General features: G+C 40.6%; 1 protein-coding gene across 4 annotated transcripts in view; it reads right to left on the bottom strand.

The window, feature by feature from the left end:
- FAR1 (fatty acyl-CoA reductase 1) overlaps positions 1 to 13575 on the bottom strand; it is a 79519-nt gene extending 65944 nt beyond the window's left edge. Inside the window, exons 1-2 of one of the 4 annotated variants that reach the window (XM_058688301.1) lie at positions 13330 to 13573; positions 11451 to 11548 (exon numbers count right to left, since the gene is read on the bottom strand). The gene's annotated coding sequence lies outside the window, so the exon portion shown is untranslated. Of the gene's footprint in view, positions 1 to 11450; positions 11549 to 13329 lie in introns of all 4 variants that reach the window. The other 3 variants (XM_058688300.1, XM_058688302.1, XM_058688299.1) reach the window with 3 other exon arrangements.
- Between the last annotated feature and the right edge of the window lie 7444 nt (positions 13576 to 21019).

The following is a 21019-nucleotide window of genomic DNA, read 5'->3' as shown; positions in this document are numbered from 1 at the left end:
CTCAATTTGAATGCAACTTTTTAGTTCTGTAAATTTTTACCCATTTGTTTTATGATCTTAAAGATGTCAAATACATGTATTTGTCCTAAAATTCCTTTTTATAAACATCCTTGAAGATGAAACACGTTTTGTAAGAGCATCAGAACAATAACTATAAATGACAAAAGACTCAAAAATTGACATGGTTAACAATCTGATAGGAGAGTTCAGTATGATGCAACTGACAAGGAAACTCCGTTATTTCTGTGACACATAACACTTCCACAACTGGAATATCAAGTGATGACCCTATGCCAAAACATATTAAAACTTTGAGAATTTTATGGATATATTTGAGCAGTTATAGCATTTACCAAGCAATACAACCAAAGGCTTACCATCATGTTTGACAGGGCTTTCCAAAGTAACGTACCAAATAAAAACATCCAATTGGTCAAAAAGATTTCATTTACAATTTAAAACCCTGGAAAGTTTGTTAAAACCTTAGAAAGTTATAAAGCACATCCTAAATAGGATTACAGATCATCACAAATCTTACTTATTTAACCACGGTGGCAATAAGAGATTCTAAAGGCAAATACGTAGGGTTATACAGTTGTTAGCAAATCCTAGCTCCTTTAACATTGAAGTTTTAAGTAATCAAAGACCTGATAAAGACAAAACATAAGCTTTGGTTCTCCCAGCAGACAAAAGAGAAAAGACCTTTGTTTACAAATTTATTTTTATCAAGAGCAGATCAACAATCCAAGAAAACTTTGTCTTTTAAACAGAGAGAAAAGCAGAATTTTAATCTTATACCAGTGTATTTTTAAAATCCATTCATTTCAACCTTAGTCTGTCCTAACCACACATAAAATTCCTTTCCAAAGATTTCCCTTCACGAACCTTCTACAACTTTCCTTTGCATTCAGATTTTGTCCCAAGCCCTTTCTCTGCAAACAACCAGTCTCATTTAGGACAAAATTACTTTATTTTACCTTCAACAAAAATGTATTTTCATTCCTTATATTTTTCTTACATATCTCCTACTTTTCTACATACAGAGTTGCCTTTTCCTATTTCCATCACTTAGTTACATCTAGCAGAATTTTAAGTCTTAGAAACTTTAGTCTCCAGTGAAAACTAAGTGGTAACTAATTGGGAACTGTGACACCAGAATTTTTTAGATGGCAAATTTATAAATCAACTAAGCACAAAGCAGCTTTTCCAACAGACCCAAATATCCTTAGTTTCTCTGCAATAAGTCAAAAACATAAACCTATGTTTAATAATGCTTAAGCATTTTATCATATTTGTTAAAGACCTGGATGTTCAATGAATTCAATCCAGTTTATCATCCAAACAAAAGTTTCGGGTTACCAAAGACCTTGAAAGCTAACTTAACAATTTTCCATGAAAACCCTGAGACAGATAAAATTAACCATCATTTTTAGCCATCTTTTTGCTGACAAATTGCAACAGAGATATTCAAGAGCTTATCTGACCTTCAGTAAACCTAGGTAGAAAAAGTCTTGTATTTAGTGCTGATAATTCTAAAGACATGTGCATCTTAATTAAACCAACAAGCTTAATAAATTAGTTCAAATACCAAATATGTTCCACTTGGGTCCCCTCATGAAGTCCATCACTTTGTTCACCATTGTCAATTTTTACCTGGGGTCCCAGTGAAGAAATCTGAAGTGGGCAGCGTTAAGTCCAAGGGAGTGCTCTTCACTCCTTGATAGCGAGGAAAGGAGGAGGGGCTAATGGTGCCAGAAGCATGGAAGATGCAGGTTGCACCCAAAGTTGTGCAGAAACAGGAAAAGGGGGAGTGGAATGCATAAGAGGTGAGATGCCTCCAGGAATGCTGGAGGTGGATAAAAGCCAGTGGAGAGAGAAAGAGGTCTCCCAATCCTAAAGCCGTCAGCTTGGACAAATGAGCATATGCAGATTATTTTTTTTTTCCCCACCAACAAGTGGAAATGGGCAGTCCACGTCAGGCCAGAGATAGGGAACTTCCCCGAAACAACGGCAGCTGCTTGGGAATATACCTTAAAAGTCTCCTTCCTGAGGTAGACTAACAAGAGACAATTGGTTCCAATTATCATAGTCATTAACTCAAGAAATGAATAGTAAGAGCCCCCACATACAGCTAGAGTAACCTGAGTCTATGACAAAGGAGGAACAGTGAAAGAGAGAGTGTCAGTGTCCCCTTCATTAGGGATGGCCTGTGTTTCCTCCAGCAACCTGGGTTCATTCAGAGGAGACCTGTTTACACAATCACCCAATTATCAGGAGGAAGTTTATCGGCCTGGTTAGTGGCCAAACACATTTGGGCAAACACATTCTGCAAGTGGCCCTCAGGTCCGGATCCTGATTTAGGGCCATGAAAGTCTGGACATAGGATACCTCAGTCCATTTTGCCCTGTTTCTTGCAGAAGAGATCTAACCGATAGATTGCATTAAGGCTAGTCAGTGTTACAGAAGATCAGTCCTTTCCTAAATTTTCCAATTTGAATTGATTCTAGTGGGTTAAAAGGCATCCCAAGGGACAGTCCCTGGGGACTGAAGATCCCATGTTTCTAGAAAAGTAGAGAGGGTCCATTACCAAAAATCCCCGCCCTCAACTTCCAGGGGGTATACCACGAAGGATACATCACAGGTTCTTGGCGTCAAAGCGACCAGTGGCGTCCCTCAAACAAAACTGTTATGATCACCAACCAGTCACTAAGGGGCCCTAGAAAGGGATGCTAGCGTCCCTTAGCTTCCCCATTGCATCCTATACTACAAATGGGTGCCTGGTATATGGACCAAAATACTGTGCCCATGCCATGCCTTGAAAGCCGTGCTGTAAAAGGCTGTGCCTTAGTTTACCTTGTCTTGAGGAGCATGCCATGAAGGTCATGCCTTAGTTTCCTTGAAGGCTGTGCCACTTTTAACCAATGGAAAACACTAGAAAAGTTTCACCATTCTGTAGTTAGTAAAGGACAGTGACAGAAAATAGTAAAGACAGAAATCCATCATGATGTAAGTGACATTCCAACACATATAGTCTTTACAGACAACTTCCCTAGGAAACAGTTCCCGGTTGGGTTTCAGCTGGCTCCCAGTAGAAGTTTCTCAGCCAGAAGCAGCTAGACCAGGGATGTGGAGGGGATCACATTAGACCAATAAAGAGGAAACCTCACACAGGAGTCTTTAAGATCAGCAGTCGTGCTAGTCACTTAGGTGGCTGTCTCGTGCCCAGCACAGACAACTTTGTAAGGACAGAAATAAAGAGAGGGCATCAAGTATCTGGGTCTTATTACCATCCCGGCCAGAGTACCAACTTCCAGCCAAAAGGCAGAATTTCTCCTCCACAGGCTAGAGGATTACAGCCTGAGCAATCGACATGAAAGTGTTCCAATAAGACCATACTCCTTGAAAAGCCCCTGAAATAGGAGTAAAGGAAGAAAAGAGAAAGTATTCACCAACTTTGCAACAAGGCTCAGAGTCCAGAAGGGAAGACTCAATGCCCCACCCTGGGCGCCAGATGATGAAATTTGAAGTTCACGAGCAAATGGCTAAGAAAGAATTCTTGAGATGTGTTTGGTGTAAAAAGGTGATTTTATGAAAGCACAGGGACAGGACCCGTGGGCAGAAAGATATGCACTGGGGTTGTGAGGAGTAACTGATTATATACTTTTAAGTTAGTGGGGTTTAGGGATAGCTCAAGTGTCTAAGGAATTTGAAAGCAAGGCTTTCAGGATCTTAAGAGGCTAATTACTATTAAGACAAGGTTACTTTTAGTGTTTAATAAAAGAAAAACATAAAGGAAGTAAGGCAGCCATGAGTTGTTTGAGGAAGATCATGCTCTGCATGTTTCAGGTGTTTATCAGTGGACTGCAAGCTGTAAGGGGATTTAATTTAAGCTACATTTCTCTGCCTTTGTTTCCCTCATCAGGAGCTATTATAGGAAGTACCAAACACATATTCCAAAATCTTTGGTAAAATCATTCAACATATGTATTATGCTGGCGATAGTTTATTTTTCCCCAAGAATCCAGCTAAGAATTGGTATATTTTGGGGGTACCTGGCTGGCTCAGTTGGTAGAGCATCCAACCCTTGATCTCAAAACTGTGAGTTTGAGCCCCACACTGGGTGAAGAGATTACTTAAAAAATAAAATCTTAAAAAAAAAAAAAAAAAAAAGGGACTGATCTATTTTTTTTTAATTAGGCATATGTATAATGAGTTTCACAATTTTTATCACTCAAATATGAAAAATATTTGCTTGTAAAAGGTGAGCAATACACACAGAAACAAATTTGAGTTGAATTTTAGCAGTATGCTTTTGCCTATACATTAGAGAATGGTTTATTAAACTGAATCCATAAACCTGTAAGGGTATTTGAATGAGTTCTGAGAGTCTTATTAGAATTATATGAAAAACTAAGTATGCATGTATAGCATAGTAATCCCCCCTTACCTGCAGGGGATACATCCAAGACCCCCAGTGGATGCCTGAAACTACAGATGGCACCAAACCCTACACATACTGGTTTTTCCTATATATACATATATTCCTATGATAAATTTCATTTATAAATTCGACACATAAGAGACTGACAATAATGATAAAATAGAACGATTATAACAATATACTGTAACAAAAGTTATGTGAACGTGGTCTCTCTCAAAATATTTTATCATACTTCTAATGATGTGAGATGATAAAATGCCTACATGATGAGATGCAGTGAGGTAAATGGTGTAGGCACCATAACTTAGTATTAGGCTGCTACTGACTTTCTGATATGTCAGAAGGAGGATCATCTGCTTCCAGACCGAGGTTGGCCATGGGTAACTGAAACCATGTAAAGCAAAACTATGGACAAGGGGGGATTACTGTTTATTTTTCTGAGGCTAAAGCACAAAGATTTGAGGAGATACTCAAAGAGGTTCATGACCTTTGGCTAAAAATCTCCACATTATGGAACATATTTTAAGATTTTATTCTCAGTTAATACTTCAAAGTATTTAAGTCAATACTCCAAAATAATAATATATAATGGTAAAAATTCCTTAAATGCAAGGATTTCTCATATGACTGTCATGCCAACATTTCTGGCAAAAATTCCATAAAAGACAAGAATGATATAAACTAGGTATTTCAAAGTAATCTAAAAACTGTCAAACGATTAACATTTAAACACACACATACAAGTCACCATTTACAATCTCAAAGTGATTTATATTTGAAAGCTGATGCCACACACACACAAACATTCTAGATAAAATGGATCCATTAACACATGAGGTACTAAGATACTCAGAAGGCTTTTTTTTTTTTTTAATTTTTTTTTTCAACGTTTTTTATTTATTTTTGGGACAGAGAGAGACATAGCATGAACGGGGGAGGGGCAGAGAGAGAGGGAGACACAGAGTCGGAAGCAGGCTCCAGGCTCCGAGCCATCAGCCCAGAGCCTGACGCGGGGCTCGAACTCACGGACCGCGAGATCGTGACCTGGCTGAAGTCGGACGCTTAACCGACTGCGCCACCCAGGCGCCCCACTCAGAAGGCTTTTTAATGGAACATGTCAAATAATTCACCAGACAGTGATACAGTCATAAAGAAGTGTGTCCATGTTTGTAATACAGAAATTGGCTTTTTTCAAATATTGATTTAAGATCTAAGTATGTCAATAACATGCCGTAGGGTTCTAAAAGATATAAAGAGATACAGATTTAGGGGCGCCTGGGTGGTTCAGTCAATTAAGCAACCAACTCTTGATTTCAGCTTAGGTCATGATCTCAGTCGTGAGATCGAGCCCCACATTGGGCTCTGCACTGAGAGTGAAGGGCCTGCTTGGGATTCTCTCTCTCTCCTCTCTCTGCCCCTCCCCCTCACACGTGCACACGCGTGCACTCTCGTTCTCTCTCAAAATAAATAAACATTTTTTTTTAAAGATGGGACTTTTTCTATGAAGCTAAAGTTAGATTTTTCTAACTACATGCTTTCTCCAGGTGATCACCCTCATCTCATCCCCTAACATTCTTTCTCCTTGTCTAAATCCTACTTTCATTCAGAAATAATGTCATCTCTCATTTAGAATCTCTATCACCAATTTTGGTATATGATATCATGTTGCCACATTCTGTTTTATATACATATACTCAGTCATTACTCCTGAATTACAGATTATTTTATATAATTTCCCCTGCTTAGCACAGTATAATATACAAGTCTCAAAATATGAACAATTTATACGAACAATTTCCACTTCACTTAGATTAGCATGTCTATTTTTACACTCATCATGCTGTTTAGTAATAACTGGTAAAAATGTTGTGTAGGGATTTGCTTCAAAATAAAAATAAAAATCGGTTTATAATTTTTAAAATTGGTGATGTGCATTTTATGTTGGCAACTTTCCGTAATACAAAGTTTAAAGGAGATTCCTTCTTCTACTAGAACACAGCACTTTACAAAGACAGGTCCAATAGTTTTCATCTTTGTACATCTGCCCAGTGGAGAGTAGATAAATTTACTTCAAAACACATTTCACTATTTACACAGAACTTTCAATGAAACTTTAACAGCTTTTGTGCGATACTTTATTTAAATAATTCTTTGATTAAACTCAGACAAAACATATATTCACTTTTAACTATTTACTAAGTACCTACTACTTTCTCAAATATCCTGTCTTAGTAAATGTAGGATATCAAAAATAACACATCCTCTCTAATACATTGAGAAGCTAATAGTACTCTCAAGGATCCATGGGAAAAAAGGGCAAGGAGAGAATGCAAAGGGATGAAGTGAAAGAAAAAATAGTAAAAAGCTACTATAGTTTTTAAAAAGAGATCTAAGGCACCCACATTTTTAATTAAACAGAGGGCATACAGTTTGTTCAGGCTGGACAAGTCTAAAGGTTCCCTTCCCCACTCCATTTTACAGATGAGGAAATTAAAGCTCAGAGAGGGGAAATGACTTGCCTCAAGTTACACATCAAGTTGCTAGCAAAACCAAAATTAAAACTCAGATCTGCTGATTCACAGTACAATTTTAATTTTCCACATCAAAGAACTTTCTTCTATAATATTCATTAGCTAAAAAGAATGACTATTTTATTATTAATATATACTTCAGTTCTATATATTACATCATACTAAAAAGAAAAAAGGTTATAAGCTAAGTAGAGGAAGGAAATGAGAAGAAATTGCACACAGCAAACTGCTAAGGCAATATACATGCAGACTACATGCATATACCACTCTTCCTTAATTCTGAGACACACATTTGACTTTAAGACACAGTAGCCATTGGGAGTCCCTCTCTACTTATTAGATGGAGTGCTGTCCAATTCATGAATCATTTTTCTGTTTTTTTGGTTTGTTTTGTTTTTAAATGCTTATTAATCTTTGAGAGAGAGAGAGAGAGAGAGAGAGAGAAGGAGGGGCAGAGAGAAGAAGACAGAGAATCAGAGAATCCCAAACAGGCTCCGTGCTGTCAGTGCAGAGCCCTATGTGGGGCTCAAACTAACAAACCATGAGATCATGACCTGAGCCAAAATCAAGTGTCAGATGCTTAACCAACTGAGCCACCCAGGCGTCCCATGAACCATTTAACAGAGACAATTAGATTGTCAAATTAAAAAAAAAAAAAAGATAGTATCCATTGCATAAACATTTTATTTATTTTTTTTAATTTTTTTTTAACGTTTATTTATTTTTGAGACAGAGAGAGACACAGCATGAACAGGGGAGGGGCAGAGAGAGAGGGAGACACAGAATCAGAAGCAAGCTCCAGGCCCAGAGCCCGACGCGGGGCTCGAACTCACGGACCGCGAGATCGTGACCTGAGCTGAAGTCGGACGCTTAACCGACTGAGCCACCCAGGCGCCCCAAAACATTTTATTTTTTAATTTTTTTAACGTTTATTTGTTTTTGAGACAGAGAGAGACAGAGCACAAGTGGCGGAGAGGCAGAGAGAGAGGGAGCCACAGAATCCGGAGCAGGATCCAGGCTCTGAGCACACAGCCTGATGTGGATATCAAAAATATCAAACTCACAAACTGTTGAGATCATGACCTGAGCCAAAGTTGGACACTGAACCGACTGAGCCACCCAGGCGCCCCATATAAACATTTTAAAATAAACTCTGTAAATTACACCTTCATTTCAAAAAACTACTAAAATATGAAAACATACACCTCTCAAGGTAATATAATGCACCCTTAAAAGACACACAATAATCACCATCATTTAAGAGCCAGTGTCACAGGACAAACACACAGAGCAACAGTCCCATCTTCTAACATAACAGTTACTGAACACCTAAGGCTATGTGGCATTTTTTTCAATTGTAGTTATTAATATAAATAAGTATTTCTTGCCCTTGATCTTACATGCATGAGATTTGGAGTTTCACAAAGCAAGGTTTGAATCTCAGCTCTCCTCCTAGCTCTCCAACCTTTGGAAAGTTACTTACTAACTTCTCTGAGCCTCATTGTCTCATCTGTAACAGGCTATCCACTTTGGAGAACTGTATGAGAGCTAAAGGTAATAATTTATGTAAAGGAACAGTACAATACCCAGATGAAATATTATATTTCCTCCCATGATCCCTATGGGCCAAATTAAACTAAAAACTAGACCCTGTTCTTCTTGACTTGTAAGATTCTTCCATCTCCATTGCAGAGATCGGAATAAACCTGTACTGATCCTGGGGCAAATCCTACTAGTTTGCTTTTGAATAATTATTTGATAAGAAAAGCTTATTTTATTGTCTTGAAATTCATCTCTTTTCTTCTTTAAATTGGGAACAGAAAACAATGGCAAATTTTAAGTTAAATTGGTTACATGTAAATTCAGCACTTTCATATTGTCTTACTGAACTGAAACTCTAAGCCCATTACAACCCCACTAGAAGAGAGGAACTACAGAACCAATGTGTGCGAAGAGGAAAGGGTGTAAAGTCCAAAAGACACAGTTGAAATGATTCACTCAAGTGAGTGGTTTGCTTTGTTTAACCTTAAATTCATGTATTAAACCCTAAAAGAACAACATTCAGAGTTCAGAAGAGCCAAGACCGTATCTCCAAGCCTCAAGGTGATTTAGTAACCTGATCCCTCAGATTAAACAAATGCCATCTTTCAGTACGTACAGTTTCAGGATGTGTCTAGTCACTTCCAAGACAGGAAAGTATCTACCAAAGTATCTCACATGCAGCAGTATACACTGAAATAAGGCCATCTTTTCCTCTATCCGAAACATAGTTCAGACTAGCTCACCCACATATTTCCTATTAGCTCATTTCAGTAGAATGACTTTTCCCCCATATATTAAGTAATGCCCATTTACTTAAACTGGGAAAATACAAAGAATATGAGCATTTTTTTTTAATTTTTTTTCAACGTTTTTTATTTATTTTTGGGACAGAGAGAGACAGAGCATGAACGGGGGAGGGGCAGAGAGAGAGGGAGACACAGAATCGGAAGCAGGCTCCAGGCTCCGAGCCATCAGCCCAGAGCCTGACGCGGGGCTCGAACTCACGGACCGCGAGATCGTGACCTGGCTGAAGTCGGACGCTTAACCGACTGCGCCACCCAGGCGCCCCGAATATGAGCATTTTTAAGCCACCCATGATCTTACCAGCCAAAGATTAAAATATTAGAAAGGAACATACCAACATCTTTCCTATGAATCTGTACACCATATTTTAAGTTTGTACAGAGCCACTAAATATGAGTAACTTGCCACTAAATATGAGTAACTACCAGCTTATACCTTAGTATCTCCATTCTGGTTTTTTGTTTGTTTGTTTGTTTTTTAATTTTTTTTTTCAACGTTTTTTTATTTATTTTTGGGACAGAGAGAGACAGAGCATGAACGGGGGAGGGGCAGAGAGAGAGGGAGACACATAATCGGAAACAGGCTCCAGGCTCCGAGCTGTCAGCACAGAGCCCGACGCGGGGCTCGAACTCACGGACCGCGAGATCGTGACCTGGCTGAAGTTGCCGCTTAACCAACTGCGCCACCCAGGCGCCCCTCCATTCTGGTTTTTGAGACTAAATTCACATAACTTTTTTCCTGACTTAACTCAATGGTTCGTCAGAGTCTCTCAGCTACACATGTTGTTGTTGACTACTTTCTCTATTTCTATCCTAAGTTTTCCAAAACAGTATATTCTTCAGTATCTACAAAAGTCTCTCCAACTCCTCTTCTTCTCTCCCTTCACTGTCTCTCTTCTATTAATTACTGACAATTTATTTTAAAATGGCTCAGGCCAGGGGTGCCTGGGTGGCTCAGTCGGTTAAGCAGCTGACTTCAGCACAGGTCATGATCTTGCCATCAGTGAGTTCGAGCCCCGCATCAGGCTCTGTGCTGACAGCTTGGAGTCTAAAGCCTGCTTCAAATTCTGTGTCTCCCTCTCTCTGCCCCTTCCCCATTCACATTCTGTCTCTCTCTGTCTTCCAAAACTAAATAAATGTTAAAAAAAAAAAAAATTGTTTTTAATAAAATAAAATGGCCCAGGCCTGACCTTTAGATTTGCTTGTCAACTGTGAACCTCCAACAGTTAACACAGTGCCTGGCATGAAACATACGCTCAGTTAAAATTTACTGATTAACTTTGTCAATACTGACCTGCCACTTATTAGCTGTGTGGCATCAGGCAAATTAAATCTCTCTGAATCTCAGTTCCCTCATCTAAAGAACAGGGATAATCAAAGGAAGATGATACTCGGAAAGCTCAAAACAGCGTCTGGCACAAAGTAGAACCCACTAAATTTTGCTATTATTATCAACATAATCTAGTATAGGACTCAAAAATGTTCCTGATTATTTTTTGGTTGAACACCAAATCTACTTCTCAATAACCCAACTTATTTTCAACATATTCTCTTACCACAAAAATCAAAAAATATTTTCATGCTCTTTCCCTTACTACCTGTCTCCAATCCATCATCAACTATCGGTTTTCTTTTTTTTTTTTAGTTTTTTTGGAGAGAGTGAGCGAGCAGGGGAGGGGGACAGAGGGGGGGGAAGGGAAGGAGTGAGTGAGAGTGAGAGAGAGAGAGAGAGAGAGAGAGAGAGAGAGTGTGAGTCCCAAGCAGGCTCCACACTCAGCATGGAGCCTGATGCGGGGCTAGATCCCACTGCCCTGGGATCATGACCTGAGCCGAAATCGAGAGTCAGGAGCTTAATGGACTCAGCCACCCAGGCACCCCCATCGTCAACTATTCTAATTCTTCTCTCCTAACCACCATACAGAACCATTATTTATAAAACTAAGCTACAACCACAGACTTAATTGATCTCCACACTTAAATCTTCATTCAAATGTTCCATCCTCCTTAAAATCCATTTTTTATGTGTCATTCTCATCCACAGTTGCTTACAGCTTGTCCAAACTTCTTGAATGTCATCCTCAAGTCTTCCAATAACCCATATCCAAACTCTTCAAAAGGTGTCTCAAAACTCACCCCTTCCTGGAAACCTTCCCTGATTAACTCCATACCACTCAGATTACTTCTTTGCCCCGAGTCACCTCAGCACCTCAGCACTTAGGTATTCTGTCATCCTAAGGGTAAAATGTGATCAGTGAATAGCAATACCAAGAAATTTCTTCCACAAAATTATTTCTACTTCCTAAAGAACGGTCCATTAGCTATGATGCTTTGTTGAGCTGGCTAAGAAGGAACTATTGTATAGAACATATGCCCTCTTTGGCTTCCGTCCTCGGGACTTCTCGTCTGTCAAGAAGTGCTAAACTGTTCACAAACCTCTGACCTATCCTCAAGCAGAAACTGCATCTCGGTGCTTATCACCTCCTCGAGGCCGTTTAAATTTTCTGGAAATGTGGCAGTGGGCTGCTTTCTTTTCTTCTACCTCTTCTCTGCCCCCAACCTCTGCCCACATCCCACAAATAAAAATTCCCAAAGGCATCAAACAGAAAGGCAGCAGAGGTGACACACACATACCATGTGTTTCTTTCCTCTAAGTGAAAAAAAACGTTGAACCTACTTAGGTACAAAACTCTTCCCAAGGCTAAAAACCTCCCCAACAAGCATGATGCGTAATCAAATTCTACTGCGTGGAAGTGGTTGATCCTACAGTAACAGAACTGTACTTATGTGTTAATTGTCACTGTGTTACTGTAAAAGATCTTGCATCATTTTTATGCTGTATTACATGCGCTCAACAAGATAGTTAAATTCCCCTACAGGGCAGATTTTCTGAAAGTATCTTCATGCTTTAAACCAACATGGTCTAATTTTTTTTAAACATGAAATTAAACGATTCCGCACTGCCATCCAATCAAAAGCAAACAATATTTGTGCCTTTACTTTGGAGAGGGTGAGTTTGTGTGCCGCTGTGGCAAAACAATCAGATGAACTGTCCCGGGATGGTGGGGGTGGGGGGCACAATCGGCGTCAGTAGGGAGGGTTAAGTCTGCGTGCTTGGCCCACGATGAGTAGTGAATGAACCTATAAACCTGGCTTGACTAACTCCTACCTGAGACACTCTCCAGTCTCTCCCAAAAAGCAGTTATTCTTGCTCACTTAGTCATAAAAGATCCACACCTTTTAGCTATCATAATAAGCCTACCTCATCTGCTCCTTGTATACTTTCTCCTAACTGGCCACCTAACGCCTTCTAGTCAAACAGCCTCCATCCACACCTCACCTAAAACCTTTTTCTCAGGGACCTTCCGGTTGGAGTAGGTGCCTCTTACTCCAAACCCACGTGTCCCGGTCTGTCCAGAGATCTTAACCTTCCAAAAAACAAAAACAGAAACAAACAAACCCTACCTCCCTTCACTCCCAGCTGATTTCCCCCCATCCTCTATCAATGCCTACTTCCAAAAGGCCAGTCACTTTCCCCGGTTCCGCACCTTCTCCCCGGGCACCCTTTTCTGAGCATCACCCTTTCCCCATCACTTTCTTCCTCGTCGGACCAGAAAATCCTTCAATCACAGGCCTCTTTTGCCCCCCTGGAGCACAAGAGCCCGCTCCTCCGTTAACTACCCGCCCCCCCATCCTCGCCACTTCTATGCGGCCTCCCCACACCAGACTGAGCCCCCAAGGCTCGGCGGCTGCAAACCAGGCCCCTCCCTGCGTCCCCGCTCGCCAGCCCGGCAGTCTGGAAGGAGGCGGCCCCGTCCCAGCCGCGCTCAGACCATCCGGGCAGAGACAGGCGGGCGCCCCCGGCTGCGGGCGGCCCAGGGTGGGGGCGGGGGCGGGGCGGGGCGGCGGGTGTCGCCTCCGGCGGCCTGCCGCCCCGGCTCCCGCAGCCGCGGCCCGGGCCAGGCGAGGAGGGGCCCGCAGCCCGCCTCTCCCGCCCGGCGTCGCTGCCTCTCACCTAGACTCAGAGGCTCGGGCCTCGCTTTCCCCCTGGCCGTCCAGCGATGTCTCCGCCGCCGTCGCGCTCTCCTCACTCGCTCCTCCACCACCCCCGACCGGCTGCTGAAGAGCGGACGGGTAGTGGCACGCCCATTGGCTGCGGCCCGCACTCGCGTCAGCCTCCCCGACCCGGACCTCGCGATGTGACTGGCTGGCGCGGAGCCTCTTTTCCACGTCTTGTCCGGATTGGCCTGTCTTGTCTCTCGCGCCCCCTTACCGGGAGGATACCTCGACCCCCCCTCCCCGCCTCGCCCTCCCACCCCCTCAACCCCGTTTCCATCTGGGCGGGCTGGGGGCGGGAGCGGGCGCGGGTGGGACGCGAACGGCCAATGGGAGCGCCGAAAGAGGGCCGGGAGGCGGGCTCTGCGGCCGGCCGGCCCAAGCAGGAAAGTTCAGCCAATGGGCGCGCGCCCCACATCCCGGGCTCAGGAGCGCCTCTCTGGCCTCTAGCGTTCCGGCGGGTCGCGCCCAGGGCCACACCCGGCTGGCGGTGGCGCGGGAGAGGTACCAGCTGGAAGGGTGGGAGAATGCGGCGAGGCCCGTGCGGGAGAGCGCGGGCGGCCATTGTGGCGTGCTCCCGCACCGCCTACGCGGGGTCTGTGAGTGGGGAGCTGTCGCTCGGTGGTGGACTCCCGGAACTTCGGCGCGATTCTTTGTAGGGAGCGAGCAGAGCGTGCGCCTCGTCCAGCCCCGTGGACCAAATCAGGCCGCAGTGCAAAACTTCCCGCTGGTGAGAGAAGTTGAATAACGGTTACCTCAGGGGGATGGGAGGGCCACAAGGGAACCTACGGGGAGCTGGAAACGTTCTGTCTCTCGATCTGGGTGGTATCCGTATGTAAAAATGTACCCAGCCGTACAGTTCAGGTTAGTGCACTCACGACACTTTAATATAGAATATTGTATAATCCCTCTTTTATAAAAAAAATAAATAAAAGGATTGTGAGAATAACTGTAATAACATTCCCATGACGGTGAGACTCCCGCGGTATCAACAGTCTCACTAGGATTTAGCCAGCCATCGTTCAAAAACTGCAAATCAGAGGAGGAAAAAGAAAAGGATTGTTGAGAATTTTAAATGAGTGAAAGCTCTGGGCACAGAGACTTAGCGCGCACGGGTTGATACTTCAGGATGCGCGAAGATGGTTCCGAGTGATTTTTCTTTGAGGGTGTAGGGCTTGTTTCAGTGCCTGGCCCCGTTAGTGGCCCCAAAGCACCCATTCTGCCTCACCTAGTTGGAAACTGCAATAATTTACCGAGCTGCCTACTTTGTGGCCGACCAGAGCTCCGAACCCAGGAAATTTTCATCGAAATACCATGGCTTCTGCCCTGGAGGAGCTCACCGACCAGCCCGGCGGGCCAGGTACAGTCATTCCTGCAGGAGGGCCCAGGACGACAAAGCCAACAAAGCCGCTTGCCCTCAGGGATGAGGCATTCCCATAGGTGACGCCAGATAGTGTGTGCCTAGAACCCAGTCCAGAAGCAGAATTGTGAAATCGCCGGGCCAAGGTGAAACACTTGTTACAAATGGGTCAATAACCACCTTTCCAGAACAAACATAAGACCTGTGGGCCAAATTCTAGCTTGTGAAAGAGCACGCGCCGGCAGCAAAACAGATTACATGATTCATATTTACTACTTGAGTCATTAAGCGGTTCAATTCAGATAAATGCCTTGGTTTAAAGTACCTGCCCCCGAACTAGGCGTGTAAAGTCAGGTAAGACAGTATTTTTCCATAGAGCATAGGGTATAAGAGGAAGACCTCAAATGGATCATTCCTATATAATTCAGGGTGAGGGAATATATATAAAGAGGATCGAGCCCAGCCTAGGGAATTGAGGGGCATATTCTCAGAAGAACGAAGTCCACCACTGCTGAGATTTATCGGCATGTGCAATTCAGACACTATTTCTGGAGAATACTTTCATTGCAGATTTTTTAGTTTCTGTGCAAACATCTTGATTTTTTTCAATAGATAGATAGAACTATTACTTAGTTCTGAGGAAAACACATGAAGAAATTAAGTAATTGCTGAATGAGTACATCATGAAATTCAAAAATAACTTTAGGTTTGAGAGCATCAAGGCATCTCATTTGCTTAAAGTCATTGTGTGTGTAACATGCACCTCCAGCAGAGACACTCCCCACCACAGCCCCCCCCCCCCCCAGATGGGCTTTCTGAAGGAGGACTTAAAATTAAAACAATGGTTCACTCTCCAACATGGTACAAACTCACGGGGAGGGCATGTTGTTGGATGGCCAGTGTCCCTCAGTGCACCATCATTCTTAAATGGATCCAAAGAATTCATATATCTACAAAGAGTGAGTAATAGTCTCCACAAAAGGTGATGAAGGATTTTGCCTAGAGTCTAACCTATAAAATGTAGTAATACCAAAGAAAGTAATCATTCATTCAAATGCTTTCCCCATCTTTCAGCAAGAGCCCTGAGAATTGGGCTGCCATATATATTGGAATCAACTGCCTTGTAATTTTATTCAAATATAAAATACTGTATGTGCTTTTGATCCTTGCTATAGAAACACCGTTCTGTAAACAAAGGTAAATTACACCAAACAAAAATAATTTAAACCTATTAAAAAATAGTTTACAACCTAAAGAGAAATACCATGTATTACTGAGAAAACATGTAGGAATAAACCCAGAAACACATATGCTACACATACCAGTATCTCAGATCTCTGCCTATAGGCCCAGCCAAAACAAGAATAATAAAAGCATCTTTTTTTCTCTCTAAATATAGATTGGCAGGGGTGCCTGGCTGGCTCAGTCAGTAGCACATCCAACTCTTAATCCCAGGGTTGTGAGTTCAAGCCCCATGTTGGATATGGAGATTACTTAAAAAGAAAGAAAGAAAGAAAAAAAAGAAAGAGAAAGGAAGGAAGGAAGGAAGAAAGATTGACAGGATAAAGACATTTATAAAAATTAGTTCTTTGAATTGTGACTCTTGTAAGTTTGGTCCTGGTTACCCATTGGTATTGTTTTTTTAATTTTTTTTTTAACGTTTATTTATTTTTGAGACAGAGAGAGACAGAGCATGAATGGGGGAGGGTCAGAGAGAGAGGGAGACACACAGAATCTGAAACAGGCTCCAGGCTCTGAGCTGTCAGCACAGAGCCCGACGCGGGGCTCGAACTCACAGACCGTGAGATCATGACCTGAGCCGAAGTCGGTCGCTTAACCGACTGAGCCACCCAGGCGCCCCACCCATTGGTATTATCCATAAGTTGCTAGTCTTTGTTTTCCTTGTCTGTCTTTTGGGGTATTTATCATAAGGGGGAAAAATCGTAAGATGGGATATTCCTTTCATCTTGTTCTGTCTTCAGAGTTTGGCTTTAGTCCTCCACCAGCCGGAAGGTACAAGTGTTGGCTTGAGTCAGGTAACCAGACAAACAGGCTGGCAACCCAAGATACAACATGACAAGCAGCATTCTCTTTGTCCAACATTACCAGCTCCTAAGGAAGGTTGTCTTAATGAGAGGTCCCTGTCCATGAGGGGGCTTGTTGCCTCACCTTCATTAGTGTTAGGAAACTCTCATCCTAATGTCATCCACCCAATACACAAATTAGCTGGTCTATAGTTGGAAGCATCTCATCTTCCCACAGATAACAAGAGACATCAGGTTCATAAACACTGTTCTTACCTTAAGCCTGTGACAATGAAAGTCTGCGTTCTTAAGCTGACTTTGGGAATGAACTTACTGGATTTGGGGAGGGCTACATCTTTTGCACTCTTTGGGGACTCCTCTTATGTCTATGGTTAAGGGATAAAAGGCTTATTGATTTAAAAAAAATTTTTTTAATGTTTGTTTTTGAAGAGAGACAGCGCAAGTGGGGGAGGGGCAGAGAGAGAGGGAGACGTAGAATCCAAAGCAGGCTCCAGGCTCTGAGCTGTCAGCACAGAGCCTGATACTGGGCCTGAACTCATGCACCATGAGATCATGACCTGAGCTGAAGTCAGATGCTTAAGCTATTGAGCCACTCAGGCACCCCAGGCTTACTGATTTTAAACCATAAAGAAGAATACTGTTTTTTGATTCAAATAGGTATATTTTCTGAATTAAGTCAAACAGAGAAAGAGAGTACCATGTGATTTCACTTATATGTGGAATCTAGAAAACAAAACAAATGAACAGACCCTTCAATACAGAGAACAAACTGGTGGTTACCAGAGGGGAGATAGGGGTAGGAGTGGCAAAAGGGATTAAGAGGTAGAAACTTCCAGTTATATAATAAGGCATGGAGATGAAAAATACAGCATAGGGAATATTGTAATAGTGTATAGTGATAGATGGTATCTACACTGATGGTGAGCACTGAGTAATGTATAGAATTGTTAAATCAAAATACCTCTGAAACTAATATAACACAACATTGTATGTCAATTATACTTCATTTTAAAAAGACAGTATAGGGGCGCCTGGGTGGCTCAGTTGGTTAAGCGGCCGACTTCGGCTCAGGTCATGATCTCACAGTTCGTGAGTTGGAGCCCCACATCGGGCTCTGTGCTGACAGCTCAGAGCCTGGAGCCTGTTTCAGATTCTGTGTCTCCCTCTCTCTGACCCTCCCCTGTTAATGCTCTGTCTCTCCCTGTCTCAAAAATAAATAAAACGTTAAAAAAAAATTTTTTTTTAAATAAAAAGACAGTATACTCTTGAATATTTAGACTTTTATCTTTTTTAAAAAGGTTTTTCACAGAGCTCTCATCCCTAAACAAACGCCCTCTTGATACTGATAGGAAGAGCAAATTAAAAAATTAACAAGGCAAAGAAAACTCTCATATAAGTTAGTTTTATGTTTCTGAGTTTATACCTAACTTATGGCTGAGATTTAAAATGAAAACTCTAAGATCTCTTTTTGCATGTCTGTGTCTAGGTGTATATGTTATGTAACATGATATTTTTCTACCTTCATATGATATTGCCAAAATTACTTTGTAAAAGAGCTCTATTTAGTCAGGTAAAAAAAAAAAAAAAAAAAGCACTTGTATAAATTAAGTATACCCAAAACTCAGAAATACAGAAACTAACCCAAGTGTTTTTCAAGTTCACAAGATCTAGAACAATTTTTGGTAAATAAAAGCTAGTTGGTTTAATAAAAACAATCATGTCTTCAGAGTTGTAAACATTAAACATAATGAAGACATACAACTTTTTCTACTTGGGTTTACTAATCCAATGAGTTTATCTCTACTAGATGTTTAAGATTGTAAAATTATAAATTCAGTTTAAAAATAAGATGTACAATAAAAATAAATTCTTTATGTATGTCAAACACAGCAGTACAAAATAAAACTTGGAGAGAGCCATATGTTTTCACTTTTAAGTTCTTTCCTTCTATGATTTTTTTTTTAATTTGGCTGATTTATGTACAGAAGAATAACTTAAGATTATGCTACCTTTGTTTCAGTAAGCAAAGTATTGTGTCTACTTAAAAGTAGTTTCCAAAATCTTTTTGGAAACTTGAAACCTTGAAGTTATATTAAGTTAAATTGTGGATATTCATTGAATATCTAGATCATTTTCAAATAAGGAAATATACTAAAACATTAATTGCTGAACAAAAGTTTTTACACTTTTGGCTTCTTAATTTTTATAGAGAGAAAAAAGATATTTAAGATAGTAAACATATCTTTTACCACCTTAAAAAATTGTACTATGAAAAAGCATAAGTCTCTAAAAATTATAAATTTTTATAATTATAATTTATAATTATAATTATGTAGTCACAAGTTTACTAACCTATTGCAGGATGTTAATATATAATAGTTCACAATTACTTGCTTCCTGATTTTCACTGGAAAATAAAGGTTACTAATGGTTAAAATTTATAATCTATATGTCAAAATAAAACTACTAAAAATAATAACAAAGGGAAAAAAACCTTTGTGTACAAAGTATAGGAGGAGAATGGGATGTGTTTTTAAATAAAGAGTGTATGATGAATGTAGGATGTGTTTTTGGGGAAAAAAAGGAGTAGTTTGTCTAAAGTAAAATGACTAAGTGTTCCAGAATAAGAAAGAGAAAAGGAATAAGACAAAATCTAAATGGATGTAGAAAATTGCAGTTTTGTGGAAAACAAATTTTATGTTACAAGGTCAAAGCTAACCAAAATTAAATGGATCAAATGTAAGAGTTTTGTAAAATGACCTCAATAATATAGAAAATGAATTTAATTTTCTCCCCATTAAAATGACAGTTTCTTAGATTATTGGTCTGCTTTTAATAAGAGATTATAAAAGGTTTTTCTTTTGTGTTATCTGCCAAGGAAATAAAGATTTTATGACTTATCGGAATAATTTCCTGTACTTCACGTTGTCTTTGTCAGATCTGATTACTTAGGAAAACTGAGTCTTCGATACGAAAGGAGCTGAGGGTTTGTTTGTTTTTTTAACAATTATATGACTTTCTATATTTACCTTTAAAATCTTTTAATTGCCACTTTAATTAGATCAATAGCTAAGCATTTTGTCCCTGGGATACTACTTAATGGAGTATTTTATTTTTTTTTATTTTTTATTTTTTTAAAACTACTTTTTTTTAACGTTTATTTGTTTTTGAAACAGAGAGAGACAGAGCATGAACAGGGGAGGGGCAGAGAGAGAGGGAGACACAGAATCTGAAACAGGATCCAGGCTCTGAGCTGTCAGCACAGAGCCCGACATGGGGCTCAAACTCACAGACCGTGAGATCATGACCTGAGCTGAAGTCCAATGCTTAACCGACGGAGCCACCTAGGCGCCCCCTTAATGGAGTATTTTAAACGTTTAAGTGTTTTTGACAAATTTCCCCAAATCAAATTCAAAATGAAGTCTTTTGACCTGGAACCAACTTTGGAATTTCTATAAGGGTCCCTAGGTGATCTCAAAGATTTGTTGTCTACCCTTATGAAATGAGATTAAACTAATCAGCTTTTTTGAGATGTTAATTGTATGAGAAACATTGTCAAATACAAGTGATAATTAACTTTCTTTAGATCTTATTTGTGTATGTTACCAATATTTCAAAAATTGTACAAAATTCCTAGGAATCTGTGTGTCCTTACTGTCTGTATAATCAGTCATAATTCTAATTATTACTTGAAAACATTGCATGTCACAGAAATAACCAAATGTTCTTTGTTAATTGTATCATTTTTTAATAGTGAACTCTCAGCAGATCTTTAACCATGGCTATTTTTAAGTCTTTTGTCATTCATAAATCATTATTGCTTTACTCTTGATTGTTCTCTGAGAACACTTATAGTTAACTACAAGCAAAACTGCTTCATCTCTAAAGAGATCATGGAAAGGACGCTGACAAGTACTCTAAAATACAGGTTATATGGGGATATGAATTTCTAGAATTCTTTTTAAAATTTTTTTAATTTTTTTTTATTTTAGAGAGAGAGAGAGAGGACAAGTGAGAGGGGCAGAGAAGGGGAGAGAGGAAGAGAGAGAGGGAGAATCTTCAGCAGGCTCAATGTTTGGCACAGAGCCTAATGCAGGGCTTGATCCCACAGCCCTGGGATCATGACCTGAGCTGAAATCAGGAGACAGACACTTAAACCAATGAGCCATCTGGGCTCCAGAATTTCTAGAATTCTAATGGAGAAACTGATTGGTTCATAAAACTGCTAACCCAAGATCAAGCAA

The sequence above is a fragment of the Neofelis nebulosa genome, chromosome 10 (genome assembly GCF_028018385.1).
Source record: "Neofelis nebulosa isolate mNeoNeb1 chromosome 10, mNeoNeb1.pri, whole genome shotgun sequence".
In the NCBI taxonomy this organism is placed as follows: Eukaryota; Metazoa; Chordata; class Mammalia; order Carnivora; family Felidae; genus Neofelis; species Neofelis nebulosa.
The sequence above is the reverse complement of the archived record's forward strand: the minus strand, read 5'-3'. Positions and strand labels throughout refer to the sequence as shown.